Here is a 15,210-nt window from a genome sequence, read left to right as displayed (position 1 = left end):
TACCCCCCATGCATCAGGAGCCATGGCTCCAACCCTACAGTGCTGGACATTAACCCCAAGTGTTTCAGGCTTCATCACTGAATTGCCCCCTTCCTCTCCCACAAGCACCCCTAATCCCCTGAGTTTATTTTTAACCTTTCCTTCGGATTAGTTGCTAAGTCCAAACCTTCTGGTGGCTCTGGACTTTGTATTTGAAGTAAATTACTTGCTTTTCTATTTCCCCTATAGCCCCTTCATATTTTACTATAGAGCAATGTTCTTTGCTTAAACAGAGAAAGACCGTTAACGCTGTCTCCTAATATTTGGGAGTTGATCGACTCTGATAGGTCGATCTACTCCTGGGCACCTGTCATAATTACTTGACTCAGGTTTCAGTTGCTGTAGTTCTTAACAACCCCAAAAGGGAGTGGGGTGGGTCCCACAGTAGGACCTGCTACCCCAGCATCGAAATGGGACAATCTAGAAAGCATAAATGCATGGTCTTGATGCAAACTGTTATGACTTAAGAGACAGGACCCCCATGGGGAAGGACTAACTGAACGGCCTGAGGACTTAGTCTGGGATTTATGGTAAAAAGCCTTGCTTGCTCTCAGAGTCCAGAGAACTACGTTTTGGAATCTGTATCTCCTACTATGTTCATGCAAATAATTGCAAGAAATAAACTTAATTGATTAATATTTACTAGTGGCTAGAGAAAGAGAAAAGCAATAAAATGCTTGTTGCCCCTGGATGAATCTCTCCATATGACCCGTGGGAGACAGAGTATCTCCTTGGGTTAATCCCCCCAAGAGCATTGCCCGTCGAAATGCTTTCCCTCTGTGAATGATCAATCACACCTACGTGCAGTCCTACACCTCGAATCCCTTCAGAGGCTCTGTAAGCATGCTAGCAGCTCTGCTTTAAATGGGCCGTTTTGACCCTCAGCCTGGGGTCCCCCGTCTCTCTGTCCCTCTGCTGGGGAGGCCTGGGGCGTTACACACCCACATTTTGAACTCACACTGCAGTGACTGGATCATCCGGCGAGATGGATGCAGCCCGTTGGGGAAGTAGGGGTGGGAATGGGGCGTGGGGGAGGGGGTCCTAAAACTCAGAGCCTTAAGGAAGCAGGAGAGCCACGCACCCTGCAGACGGCCCACCAGAGCCCTTCCAGGGTAACCCATGCTCCCCGGGGTCCTGCCTTCCTCTTGCACGATGACACGAAATGGCCTCAACAACCCACAACAGACTTCAAAGGCAGCTCAGCAGAGAAGCCCCCTCCCAAACCCACATTCCTTCCCAGGATCCTCTGCTCCCGCTCTTGCTCCCTGCACTGGGGTAGGGCGGAGGTGGGGGGAGACGTCTCCTCTCTGTCCACTCAGCTGGACCGGGCCCTGGGAGCCACCCAATCACAGAGAAGGACGTCGCCAGCCAGCCTCCCATGTCCTAGATGGCGTGTCAGTGAGATGAGGCCACAGTGCTCATGGTCCAGCTTCATGTCGAGTCACAGGAAACTTCCTCTCTCCACCTTGAAGCTCTGAGGTCTTCCTTTCCCCATGCCTCTCTTTCCTTCCAAACAACCCTGCTCACAACCGGCAGGCGGGCCCCTCCCGAGCTCTGTGGGTCGGACAGCTGAGCCCTGGGTCCATGGGCAAGCAGGAGAGAGGACCGGCAGACGCGCCCGCCCCTTCTGTGACTGCATCGTCCTTCGGGAGGGGAGCCCTGAGCGGACATGCACTCTCTGCCGTCCTGGCCCTGGAGGCCCCATCCACCCTCAGCTCCTTCTAGGAGGTTCTGAGTGGCTACAAGGGGCCACCTCAGATGAGCACCTCTGGGACCCCCTTGGTGATGGGTTGAGAGAAGTTGCCTCCAAAGCAAATTCACTGTCACTGTCATCCCGTTGCTCATTGACTTGTTCGAGCGGGCACCAGTAACATCTCTCATGGAGAGACTTATTGTTACTGTTTTGGGCATATCCAAAATGCCACAGGTAGCCTGCCAGGCTCTGCCGTGCTTGCGCGATACTCTCGGTAGCTTGCTGGACTCTCCGAGAGGAGCGGAGGAATTGAACACGGGTCAGCCACATGGAAGGCAAATGCCCTACTGCTGTGCTATCGCTCTAGCACTAAAGCAAATTACAAGAGCAATTACCAAACAGCAAATTTTTCAAGAATAATCTTACTAGCTCATATTTCAAGAAGCTAGTTTATTCCTTTTTTTTTCTTTTTTTGGTAAAAGGAGGTGGAATAAAGAAGGAAAGTCTATAAACACAAAGGATCCACAGCTGCCTTCAGACAGCAAGGCCTTTGTTTTTATGCTTTCTGAGTTTTCAGAGGTGAAACTTCCAGCTAGTACGTGTAAGTATCTGAGTTGACTATACATGGAGGATTTGTGCCCCAAATGGCACAAACATTCTCAGCCTCATGAGAAGACTTTAGTTTTTAATCCCTCTTTGCATTTCAAATTCAGTGACTCTGGAATGCAGCCTAGTTAGCAATAAAATACTGTCCTTAAAATTAGGAACTTCCTAAGATTTGTTTTTTAAGTATACAATTAGATCTGTCACTGTCACTGCCATCCCATTGATCATTGATTTGTTCGAGCGGGCACCAGTAACGTCTCTCATTGAGAGACTTATGGTTACTGTTTTTGGTGTATCCAATAGATCTACTTTAATTTAATGAATGGTCCCAGAAGCTTTACCCTTCAAGTTGCTGAGTATCCTTAGGAAGGGGAAGCTTGTTGGCAGAGAAGAAAACTCACATACTAACAGTTTGCATGTCCGGCCACTTTGTCTCTGGCCTGGTCCCTCCCTCTCCTCAGATCTTCGGGTAGAGGTGGCAGATAAAAATTCAGACCCACAGGGAAAAAAGAAATTTATAAACAACTGGAGTCCAGAGAGCGCGACTTGAAAAACTACATCTGTCCTCCTCGTCCAAAACGCCTCATCACTTACCACAGAGAAGCAGCCACTATTGATTTCTGCCCTTCAGCTGCCCAACCTGCCATTTATCCTGCACCACATCCCGGAGACCAGACTCAGAAGCCAACGCGCCTTTTCTCCTCACAGCACGGAGCAGAGCTCCAGAGAACAAACACAGAGATTTTCACATCGTTTCACCGATGCCTCCTGATGTCTCCTAACCAAGCAGCCCGAGAGCTCACCCTATGGCTCACATTCTCCTCCTGGCCCTGAGAGCACATTCTAGAAGATTCCTGTGCTTACCTGTCCCTTCCACTCACTTTTTTTTTTCTTTTTTACTATTTTTTGGTCAGCGGGAGTGACGGGAGAAGAGTTACTTTGAGAGAACTATACTTGATCATCATGATTGGAGGTAATTCCCTCACTGAATGCATGTCCCAAAGGCAAGATTGATTCTCGTCCATGAGTGAGATCTCTTCCTCATGAAACTCATTCTGTCAAATAAGTCTGCTGAATCGATTCTGGAAAAAAGGCTGTGGGGATCTCTGGAGAAAGCTCAAGGCTTCAAAAATTTCCATGTCTTGGTGCTGGAGAGATAGGACAGCGGGTAAGGCGTCTGCCTTGCACGCGGCCGACCCGGGTTCGATTCCCAGCATCCCATATGGTCCCCCGAGCAGCACCAGGAGTGATTCCTGAGTGCAGAGCCAGGAGTCAGCCCTGAGCATCACCGGGTGTGACCCAAAAAGCAAAAAAAAAAAAAAAAAAAAAAATTTCCATGTCTCAAGCTACAACCTTAAGATTGTGGGGGCCGGGCCAGATGGCCTGCCCTACCCCCTACCCCCCACCGGGGATGTGTCTTGAGGCTCTGACTAAGGGCTGTAGCAGTGCTGCAAACAACTAAGCAACTGTCTGTATGCAGGGGAGGGGGAACACGGCCCGGACAGAGTGGCGACTCTTCTGGTCAGCTTCCACCCGGCATTCTGGAGTCCTATTTCTCCCCTCGCCCTCCCCTTTCCACAGGGTGCCAGAGAGCGGGCACAGTGCGCAAGGCACTCGCCTTGCACGTGAGCAAGCCTGGTTTGATTCCTGCCCCTGCGTGCAGCCCCCTCGAGCACCGCCAGCACTGATCCCTGAGCACAGAGCCAGCAGTAAAGCCTGAGCACCTCTGGCTTGACCAAAAACAAAACAATCTTTCAAACTCAGTTCCCACCTCAGCCTTCCGCCTTCCCCCTGGAAACATAAAAAAAATAATAATAATAATAATCCTTGCATCCAACTTTCAGCCCGGAGCCTCTTTCCCAACCTTTAATAGAGTCTCTGTGGCTTGCTGGCTTGCTCCTGTGGCCACACCGATTTCCTCACTGCCTCTGAACAGCGGGGACCCACAGACTATCATCTGAGTAACTCAGAGAGGGGGCAGATCCCCAGCCCTCGTCCTCTTCTTGCCTCACCTTCCTGGAGTCACACGGACTGTCTCACAACACGGCCTGGTTCCTGCCTAGCCTAGCTGGGTCACGGTTTCACGGTTACCTGTGCTAAGACGTTTCCAGAATTCTCAGCAGAGAGATTCGGGTTCAGAGATTTGGGCCCTAAACAACTCAAAAAAAAAAAGTGTCTATCAGGATGGGTGGGAGGATGTTTGGGCAGATGTCTAAAATGTTCCAAACAAAAAAAAATTAGTTTATTGTTTTTTAAAGAAAAGGCCGCGGGGCTGGAGCAATAGCACAACGGGTAGGGCATTTGCCTTGCACGCGGCCGACCCGGGTTCAAATCCCAGCATCCCATATGGTCCCCTGAGTACCGCTAGGGGTAATTCCTGAGTGCAGAGCCAGGAGTAACCCCTGTGCATTGCCGGTGTGACCCAAAGAGCAAAAATAAATAAATAAATAAATAATAAAGAAAAGGCTGCATTTAGGAAAGGCACACGGAAGCAAACTGGGTTTTAACAAGTAGTTTCTTCAGGGAAACCAGACACAGATTCCAAGTGTGACCCACATCTATGCCCTGGTCTCTTGTTTTGTCCAAGTCAACTCTACCCCAAAGGCCCTGGTCCCCCCTCATTTCCGGATCAGAGTGAACATGAACCAGAACCTCACGTGCTCATGTGAGAAAATCAGATTGGCACTGAAGTAACTCCGAAATGAGATTTTTAAACATGGGGACAACTGGATGAGAATAAAGCTGAGATAACACCCAAAAGGAGAGAGAGAGAGAGTAAAAGGGGTTGTGCCTGCCATAGAGGCGGAAGGAGGGGATAACGGGGGGAGGGAGTGGGCGGAATACTGGGAACATTGTTGGTGGAGAATGGGCACTGGTGGAGGGATGGGTGCTCGGTTATTGTATGATGAAATGTAATCACAAAAGTTTGTAAGTCTATAACTACACCTCACGGTGATTCATTAAAAATAAAAATAAGAATAAATTGTTAAAAGAGACAGAGAGAGAGAGAGAGAGAGAGAGAGAGAGAGAGAGAGAGAGAGAGAGAGAGAGAGAACAGAGCTGAGAAGGGGTAGTCCCCAGAAAGTTGGCCAGGCTGATGGATACCCCTGAGAAGCCTCCGGCTGTCGAGTTTGAATGAGGGTAACAGGCGTCCTCAGCAGCGGTTCAAGGTGCCTCAGAGACACCCAGGTCCACTCTGAAGTGTCTCTGCTCCCCAAGATTCTAGACTCTCTGTGGTCTCTCTGGAAGGGCCCGGGAGCAGCTGGCCCCTCATACTTGGCACGCCTAGCTCCGAGCTGATCCCCTCCCCCTCAAACCCAGCCTCCCGCCAGCTTCCCTGTCCTGGTCACACCGTGGCCCGCTTCCCAGTGTCCAGTCTTGCAACGTCAGCAGCCTCTTGGTTGCCTTCTCCTTTGGATTCTTGCTGAGCCGTCAGGTTTTCCCGTGAATTGCTTCCGTTTCCATACACACCCACTTGATCTGGGTCTTTCCGCCTTTCTTCTTTCCTCAGATCACTGCAACAGCCTCCCAGCCCTCTCCCCAGCCTCTGCCTCTCCCCCTGGAGCCCACTCTACAGTCTGTCACTTCCGTCCTCCAGGGCACATGCCCACAGCGCTGACCCTCCTCGGGCACCTTTCATGGTGCCCACAAGCTCCTCAAGCCCACTTAGATCCCTCCGTCTGAGGATCAGGACCGTCTGCCTAGCCAAGGGGTCATTTAGTGCATGAGGGTTGCTGAAGGTAGCACATCCTTCAGTGCTAGGTCCTTCCTCCCACCTGGACAGCTGCTGCTCTGTATCTGCTCTTCAAATTCATCTCCAGGCTCAAGTGCCCTTGGGACATGCCGCATGAGCACTCAACACTGAGCTCAGAGCCAGGGGGTATGATTACTCCTACTTAGGAAACCTCTGGGTGGCTCCAAGTGGAATTTCTGAATATTCTAAATATGATGGGAGAAAAAGTAACATACATACACTTTTGGAGAGATGGAAAATTTAATGACCCTAAAAATATCCAGAAACCACCATCTCTCTTCCTTCATACAACCAACCACACCTGCCTTAAAACCCCTCGTCTACAAAATCCACAAAATATGCAGAATGAAACAGAAGTGATGCCCTCCTGGTTTTCAACCTCGGATGTGCATTTTGAAGACTCAATTTTGGGGGCAAGGGAAACCGAAATAAAATTGAAGATAAAACTTAACAACTAAAGAAGCTTTCGCACAGTGAAAGAACTTAGCACAAGAACAAACCTGTAACCCACAGATCAAGAGGTGATAGCTGCAGATCCAATAGCTGATAGGGCTTAATATTCAACATATATAAAGAAAGCACATAGTGGAATACTTCTTGGCTGTTTAAAGAAAAGATGAAATTGCATCTTTCGTGCAATGGTTTAAATTGCACAACTTGAAACATAGGTGATTATGCTATGTGAAATCAGTCAGAAAGTGAAAGACTATTACCAAATAGTTTCACTCATATGGAATATAAATAAAATAAGAAAATAGGTGAAACACAATGACCATAAGAAAGAGAAGAGCCAGTCTGACAATAATAGCTATAAATGATCACACTGGGCAAGAACTTAGTGTTCAAAGTAGGTAAAGGGATATACATGATATACACCATCCAGGAGGGATGACAAGCATTGAGTAGGATGTAAGGCAGGGAATTCGAATTTTTCTGCAGAGGCAACTCAAGGGGGCCCCATTGAAGTGAATCTGGTGACTTCATAAAAGGATAACTTTCAGTATCTGTATTGCAAACCACAATGGAATACTGTATGGCTGAAACCCAATCGTGAACAGCTTTGTAGGTGTCTATCTCATAGATTCCATTAAAAATTTTTAATTAAAAAAATAAAGCACCATTATCAACCCAAGCCCAGATTGTGAAAAAGATAGCAGTAATCAAAGGCAGAGGATAGGGGTGGGCAGAGGGAGCAATGTGACGTGGTGGCACGGGACTTCAGTGGTGGCGAGGAGGAGGCTGAGACACTGAGACACTGGCGGGGCTCTGAGGCAGGACTCCCTTAGTTTGTAGAATACCGAAAACCAAGGGCACGGGGCTCAAGAAGAGTGCTTAAGGAAAGGCTAGCATGGAAGAGCAAAACAGCCCGACTGTCAGATTGCCCTCCAGCCAACGAGCGGCCTAGGAGAGGAGACGGGCTCTGTCCTCCAGAGCTATGTGAATTGGAATGAGGTCACCTATCTAGAATCCACAGAGAAAATGAACGAAGGGCCACATAAGGCAAACAAGGAACAAGAAGACAGAGCTAAGCACATGCAGGAGGGGGGGGAGAGAGAGAGAGAGAGAGAGAGAAGGAAAGAGGAGAGAAAGGGAAGGAGAGATGTGAGAGAGATGAAGAAAAAGAGGAGAAAGAGAGATAGGAGAGTGAGCGAAAGGAGAGAGTGAAGGAGAGAGGGAAGAGAGAGTGAAGGAGAGAGAAGACAGAGAAGAGAGAGAGAAGGAGAGAGAGAAAAGGAGAGAGGGTGGGGGAGGAGAGAGAGAGAGAGAATGGAGCTACCAGGGCAGCAACTATAAAGCCTGGCTGAGAAATTCAGAACATGGAATTCAATCAATGGGGGGGTGGGCAACTGGTGAGCAGGGGGCACCAGAGAGAAAGAGGAGCTTCCTCCCTCGGAAGAGCTGTTCCAGAGATGGCAAGTCCAGGGATGAATTTGAATTCAGCAATTAAGAACTAAGACCTGTCCTCATTGACGCTGAATCTGCCCTTGCAGGAGTGAAGACAAGCATTGAGTAGGATGTGAGGCAGGAATTCAAATTTTTCTGCAGGGGCCCCTGTTGAAGTGAATTTGGTAACTTCGTAAGGGAGTGGGGGAATGTCTGGACTCAAATGTTACTGCCAGGATGACTTTAACCTTTTAATAAAAACAGAGACTAAATCTCAGATTAATGAGTGGAAACCCTTTGACTCATAAATCCAGGAGTATCATTCTCAAAGTTGATTTTGCAACACTTAGTTACCTCAAGAGCGATTGCAAAATTGTACCCCAATCCTCAAAACAGGTTTAATTCTGACTCACCTGAAAAAAATATGAATATGTGTGCCCTGTGCCCACGTTTTATGAGAGGGAGGGAGAAGTTGTGAAATAAAGTTATAACACTGAGACTTCACAACGCTCAGGAGCCTGAGTTTTATTCTGTGGAGTTGGAATCATCCTAAAGTTCTTTGGTAAACTGGGCTTAGGCCGTTGATTTGCAAATTAAGTGAGGTGAAATTTAGCTTGAATTTGACTGGGAGATTAAGGTGAGTCCTCTTTCAAGAACAGCCAATAAACAGAACAACCAGGTGGGAAAAGCTCATTGTCCCTCATTGAATGCAAAGTCTGAGCATAGCACTGTAGCACTGTCATACTGTTGTCCCACTGTTCATCAATTTGCTCGAGCGGGCACCAGTAATGTCTCCATTGTGAGACTTGTTGTTACTCTTTGTGGCATGTCGAATAAACCATGCGTAGCTTGCCAGGCTGGGCCGTGCACGGGCGGGATACTCTCAGTAGCTTGCCATCTGAGAGGGATGGAGGAATTGAACCGGGGTCAGCCACGTGCAAGGCCCACTGTGCTATGGCTCCAGTCCAAAGTCTGAGCAGAACCAGAGGAAATGGGTTCCCTGGCCAGTAGCAAGCCCAGCCTCTGAAGAACGCCCACATTCCATCTCCCCCATGTTCCTCTCACACCTGGGACTCCTCCAGCTTTCAAAGGGAAGAGTAGGGGCTGGAGTGATAGCACAGCGGGTAGGGCGTTTGCCTTGCACATGGCCGACCCGGGTTTGAGTCCTAGTACCCCATATGGTCTCCCGAGCACCGCCAGGAGTAATTCCTGAGTGCAAAGCCAGGAGTAACCCCTGTGCATTGCCATGTGTGACCCAAAAAGAAAACAAAAATCAAAGGGAAGAGTAATTCAATGTATCAGACTAGAAGACAAACACTTTCAGCCGGCAAATAAAGCACTACATTCTCCACCATCACTGAGGGAAAACAGCTTCTAAATTCCTCTTAAAATCATCAGAAACACAACTTAAACCAACCCATTCCTGAGCTATTCCACCTGTGGGCGTCCACTTCCCGTGGGCCGTGTCCAATTTTGCCGGACAACAATGAGGTCATGGGTGGAGACAGAACAGGAAGTAAGGCGCTTGCCTTGCAGGTGGCCCACGGCGATTCAATCCCACATCTGGGGTCCTGCACACACCAGGAGTGGCCCCTCCCCCAAAAAAACCCAAAATATAGAATTGAAACGAAGACCCTGTGCCAGGCCACCAATGCCCCTGGTCCACACTCGCCCTGACCCCATAGCGGGGCAGTGAGGCGGGAGACTGAGTGTGAGGGACCATGGACACACAGTAGCCACCAGTCCTGACCCTCCGCTTACTCCGCTTCTCCCACCTGCGCCTGCTCCGACATCCCCCAAGGGCAGGTGCGGAGAATCGAGGAAGCTGGACACCAGGAAGCCTGAGCTTTACTTTCCTGCCTGCGCTGAGTTGTGAGCTGGAAGACGAGGAGGATCCAGCCAAGGGCTGACCTGGAGGCAGGGCGAGTTCACGGGCACAGGCGCAGCCCAGGGGAATCCACAGATCTCCATCCCGAGTGGCTTGCTCTGGGATCAGCTGTGACCAAGTCCTGCGAATCCTTCTCTCCTTCCCAAGTGGCAGAGATTCCCCAGGGAATCTCTGTCCAGGCGCTCACGGGGACCCCTTGGCGCCTTCTGGGTGGAAGTGCCCCCCGAGGCTGGACTCAGCGGGAGCCTGAGCGCCTTTCCTGCGTGGCCCTTCCATCCCGGCACCTGGCCACGGTGCCTTATCCAAACATGTGTCCTCACCAGACCCCACACTGTCCCCCTTACAGGCTGATGAGACCCCCAAACTCCAAGGGTTCCGCAGTCGGGGAACAGAAGCTGATCCAATACCACGGTTTCACCGAAACACTGAGGGCCAAATGTTCACTTCTGGTGGTGCTGGCACTTCTCCCCCCCATGGGTGGGTACTTGGGGCACTCTGAGACCCCGTCCACCCCCTCCACTAGGGTCACCTGGAGTAAGTGGTTGGAAACGGAAGGTGGGGAACACCTTTAGGCATCAAGCGCTGACCTCACAGTATTCGACAGTTCGCTTTAGGAAGAGTGGGGGGTACCTGGCTCAGCTAACTGAACGCAATCCAAAATGGCTTTTTTCTTTTTCATACAAAAGGGGAAGAACAGGGAGGTAGAGCAATAGCACAGTGAATAGCGCATTTGCTTTGCATGTGGCCAACCCAGGTTCGATTCCCAGCATCCCTTATGGTCCTCCGAGCACCGCCAGGAGTAATTCCTGAGTGCAGAGCCAGGAGTAACCCCTTGCATTGCTGGGTGTGACCCAAAAAAGAAAGAAAAAAAAGAAAGAAAGGTGAAGAACATACAGCGTCAGGGCAAGTGTGGTGGTGGCTGGTATAAGTTGGGCAGCAGGGCCGCCCTGCCACTCTGTTAGTGTTTTAGGTTTTGTGTGCCATTTGGCATGTTTAATTTTTGGATCTGGCCCTCTTTTGAACAAAAACAGTCTCTGCAAGAGAACTGATACTGCCTCTGCTTTACACCATTTGGACATTGAGGCTTGGTAAGAACTCTCTGTTCAAATAGCAAGGTAACTTGGATAATAGCTTTTTGTTTTTGTTTTTGTTTTTTTTGACCAGGGGGAGTGTGTGCACCCCCACAGAGCTCGGTGTACCATGAAGTGCCAGGAATCCACTGCAGGGATCCCACATACAAGACGTGAACTCCACTACTTGTGCCATGCCCCTGGCACCTACTGTCCATCTCTAGAATGAATCCCGCCTCCTCTCGCGGGAATCCAAAATCCCCGGCGAGTTTTCCCCTCTCCGTGCTACCCTCTACCCCACTCTCCCAAATTCAGCTCTCTCTTAAACTTAAATTCAGAAGTGTTTTGCTCTGTTTATTTTTTCTGATTTCCTTAATATAATTTTATTCTATTATTTTCTAATATAAATTTGTTTATTGAATCACCAGGCTGGAGCAATAGCACAGCAATTGGGCATTCGCCTTTCACATGGCCGGCCTGTGTTCGATTCCTCCGCCCCTCTCCCGGCAAGCTACCGGGAGTATGGAGCCCGCATGGCAGAGCCTGGCAAGCTACCCATGGGTATTGGATATGCCAAAAACACAGTAACAAAAGTCTCTCAATGAGAGATATTACTGGTGCCCGCTCGAACAAATCAATGAGCAACGGGATGACAGTGACAGTGACAGTGATTGAATCACCGTGGTGAGAGCAGTTACAAAGCTTTCAGGTTTAAGTCTTGGTCATACAATGATGAAACACCCGTCCCTTCACCAGAGCACATTTTCCACCACTCAAAACCCCAGTATACCCCCCATCCCACACCCTCCCCCTACCGGTGTGGCAGATGATTTCCACATTACTCTCTCTCTACTTTGATTACATTCAGTATTTCGACACCAGACCCACCATTATTATTTGAGATTTTACCCCAACACTCAGATCTGCCGAAAAGGCAACATTAGATCATTTGCTTTCTATTGCCAATTATGAATAGTATATGATTTTGGAATTCTGAAATTTTAGTAATTAAATCTGCAGGGATTTCTGCCAAAAGCCGCTAGGTTCTGAGATTTGTTTCTGAGTGTCTGAGATCGTGGCCGTTAAGCGACTTGATCAGGAGACAGAGAGGCCGTTCGTGGGGGGCGACTCGGGGTCTCATTGGGGCAGGGGATGAAAGTGCTGTGGGTTTTTTTTTAATCTGTTTTGATTTTTTTTTCTGGCTATTTTTTAGGATACAAAAAAGGAAGTTTTCTCCAGGTGTTTGCGAATTTCTGAGTAATCTCCTCTGACTTCCCCCAGGCCTCTCTGAAGGTTTCTCTGAATAACTTTCTGTGTCTGAAAACAAGTGGTGGTGGGGAGGGGTTGCCTAGCAATCATAATACTGGGGTTCGAGTTGGAGCGATGTAGCTGTCTATGCAGCACTAAAGATCTGAGAGTCGGCAGCCACAGGTCCCACTACCCAGGGCTAACGGCGAGCTCATTGTCCCTACCTGCATCACTTTGACCAATTTCCCCTGAGACTATTCACTGAACCGCCTGCATGCCACACGAGTCTACCTGAGACAGCATTTCAGCAAATCCATACGAGGCCAGTGGTACGATGGACTCAGAAGCCTTTCCGAGTTTCCATAGGCTCTTCAGTCATCTCAAGCCAACGCCCCGGTCTGCATCTTTCACTATTTGTCCTCTGTTAACAGCAGATGCCTACGGTTGAAGCTGATCTAAAACTGTTTCTGGGACTGTGGCAACCCAGAACCTGAGTCATGATAAAGGATGCCAGTCCCTTCTGTGATGATTCATGGTCTGTGTGTAATTGGCTAAACCATGGTGCCCAGGTCCATGGGCAAACATTTTCCTGGGTGTTTCTGTGGACCGTTGCCAGTCATCTATGGATAAGATTAACATTCTAAGTGCAAGAACTTTGAGTAAGGCAAAGTGGCCTCCAAAGTAGGGGTGGAGCTCATCCGGTCAGTGCAGGCCTGGCTTCCACAGACAGGAAGAACTGCCAACACGCCCGCCTTGGACCTCATCGGTAGTATCAGCTCATGCCCGGGTCTCCAGACCACTGCCTCCTTGCAGACGGCAGAGCTGCCTGAGTTCATGATCAAGCCAGCCGGGTTCAAATAAATCTCATTGTGTAACTGTGTGTCTAGACTCACTTCTGTGCTTATAGGCATTCTGTAGAGCACCCGAATTCACCCCCACCCAGCATCCAGATCTTTGAAGTAGAGGGCTCTGTCTTGGCAGGGAGGGCTGGGAATTGATTGGCGATTCCAAGGTGTAGAAGGGAAGGGAAGGAGGAAGGTACATTCAGTAGGCCTGATCCATGACTGGGTATGTAGCATGGGTGTAAGAAAAGGGAGAGCTAAGGAAAAGAAGCAGCTTCTTCTTAACAGAGTACCCCAGAATCAGCCTACAAAATCAGAGGTATCAATAATCAATGCAACTTGGTCAAAGTTAAAATATGTCAAAGTATTTCATTTTTAGACTCATCGTGTCTTTTGGTAGGGGAAGGGTTGGGCCACATCCGGTGATCCTTGACCTTACTCCTAGTTCTGTGCTCAGGAGTCACTCCTGGCAGTCCTCCCGGGACCGTTGCCAGAAATTGAACCAGGGTCAGCTGTGTGCAAGGCAAGCACTACAAGCCCTGTACTGTCTCTCTGACCCTCCACCGTGTGATTCTGTACACAACTCTGTTCAGTGCTTTCATCCTGGACTCCAGGGGGGGGGTTGGGATATTGCCTCTTCCACACTTAAGTCAATCTTATCATACTGGTATTGACATAATTCTGTGTACACAGTTCCAACCCAGCTTCCCGCCCTTGGTCCTAATCCTCTCGTTCACAGATCCGACTGTCATCAGCCGCAGGTCCCATTACTTAGGACTAATAGCGACCTCACTGTCCCTACATTTATCACTTTGACCAATTTCACCTGAGACTGTTCACTGAACCACCTTCACTCAACATGATTCTACCTACGACAGCAGAAAGTGGGCACTTTCCTTCTCTCGCAGAACCTCACATAGACAGCTATGCCCTGTTTATGGGGCAGATGGGTTCTTGCAGATGCATATGAAGCATCCCTTTGTGAACTATTTTATAATTGAAGACATGTTGACTATTGAAGATAGTCAAGATACTTGACAAGTATCTCCTTTTTTAATGCCAGAAGTTATTCTGATTTTAAGATGGTAACCTCTCTCTAACGGATGTTTATGAGGTACTATTTTCTGCTTTAGAGGTTTAAATAAAGCTAGATAAGGCTATACTTAGTAACACTCAATGTCTGAGACAATTATGGTATAAATGCCTTATGGATCACCATTAAGTAGCTAAATGTCCCCAGTGAACATCAAGTTGTCCAAGTCAAATTGACTGACAACTCGGTGAGGAAAGAATATTCCTATCATTGACTGTCCTGTGATTTTAGAAAGAAGACACAGAGAAGGGAATTAGAATCTGTTTTATTTTCCCTAGAGTTATAAACATTTGTATCAAAATATTTACAATAATAGTATATGAAATATTAATCTACTAAAGGAGAAGCCAAATACAGTACTAGAACAACTCACCAAGATAATGCAAATTACATGAGATGTAAATGTCACAAAAACAAAGCAAAAGACTAGGGAAGACATGGTTCACTCCAGTCACCGCTGAACTTTTTAACATAATGTGAGAACTCGTTTGAATATATCTCTTCTCTAGGTATGCTTCTGCATGTATGGTGGTCTTCTAGAAATCATGTGATAATTCAATGTTATGTGTTCATCAGCCTACAATTTTAACTAATCAATCTCTCTACCCCTAGCCCAGATAATTTGGTGGCTTCAACATTCCCTTAACTAGAATGAACATAGAGAAATAAAAGTCCTTGTACATAAATACCAGCAATCATGGTATAACAACTCCCGCCCAAAAGGAAAAGATTATAAAAATAGGCAAGATGTCTCAAATACTCCCTGTAGGGTTTTCTTTCTTCTTTTCTTCCCCTGCCCCCCCAAAAAATATCCCTTTCAGCAGAACCTGAGCTGGCTTAACATGGGTGCTCCAAGCCAGAACAATGCCTGAGGCCGGGGAAGTATAACACAACACAACGGAGACTAACCCCACGTTTTCAGCTCAACAACCCTCTGGCTTGTTACCACAAGAGGTTTTTGCCTGATTTTTTTTTTCTTCAGGAAAATATCTGCCCATCACCTCTACTTTTGTCTATTTATCTCATGGGAGTCTCTTATTCTTCTGGGAATCCATCCCTCTGTTCTCACGAGTGAAACCCAGCAGGCAATAAT

This window comes from Sorex araneus, chromosome 10 (genome assembly GCF_027595985.1).
Source record: "Sorex araneus isolate mSorAra2 chromosome 10, mSorAra2.pri, whole genome shotgun sequence".
Lineage (NCBI taxonomy): Eukaryota > Metazoa > Chordata > Mammalia > Eulipotyphla > Soricidae > Sorex > Sorex araneus.
The sequence above is the reverse complement of the archived record's forward strand: the minus strand, read 5'-3'. Positions refer to the sequence as shown.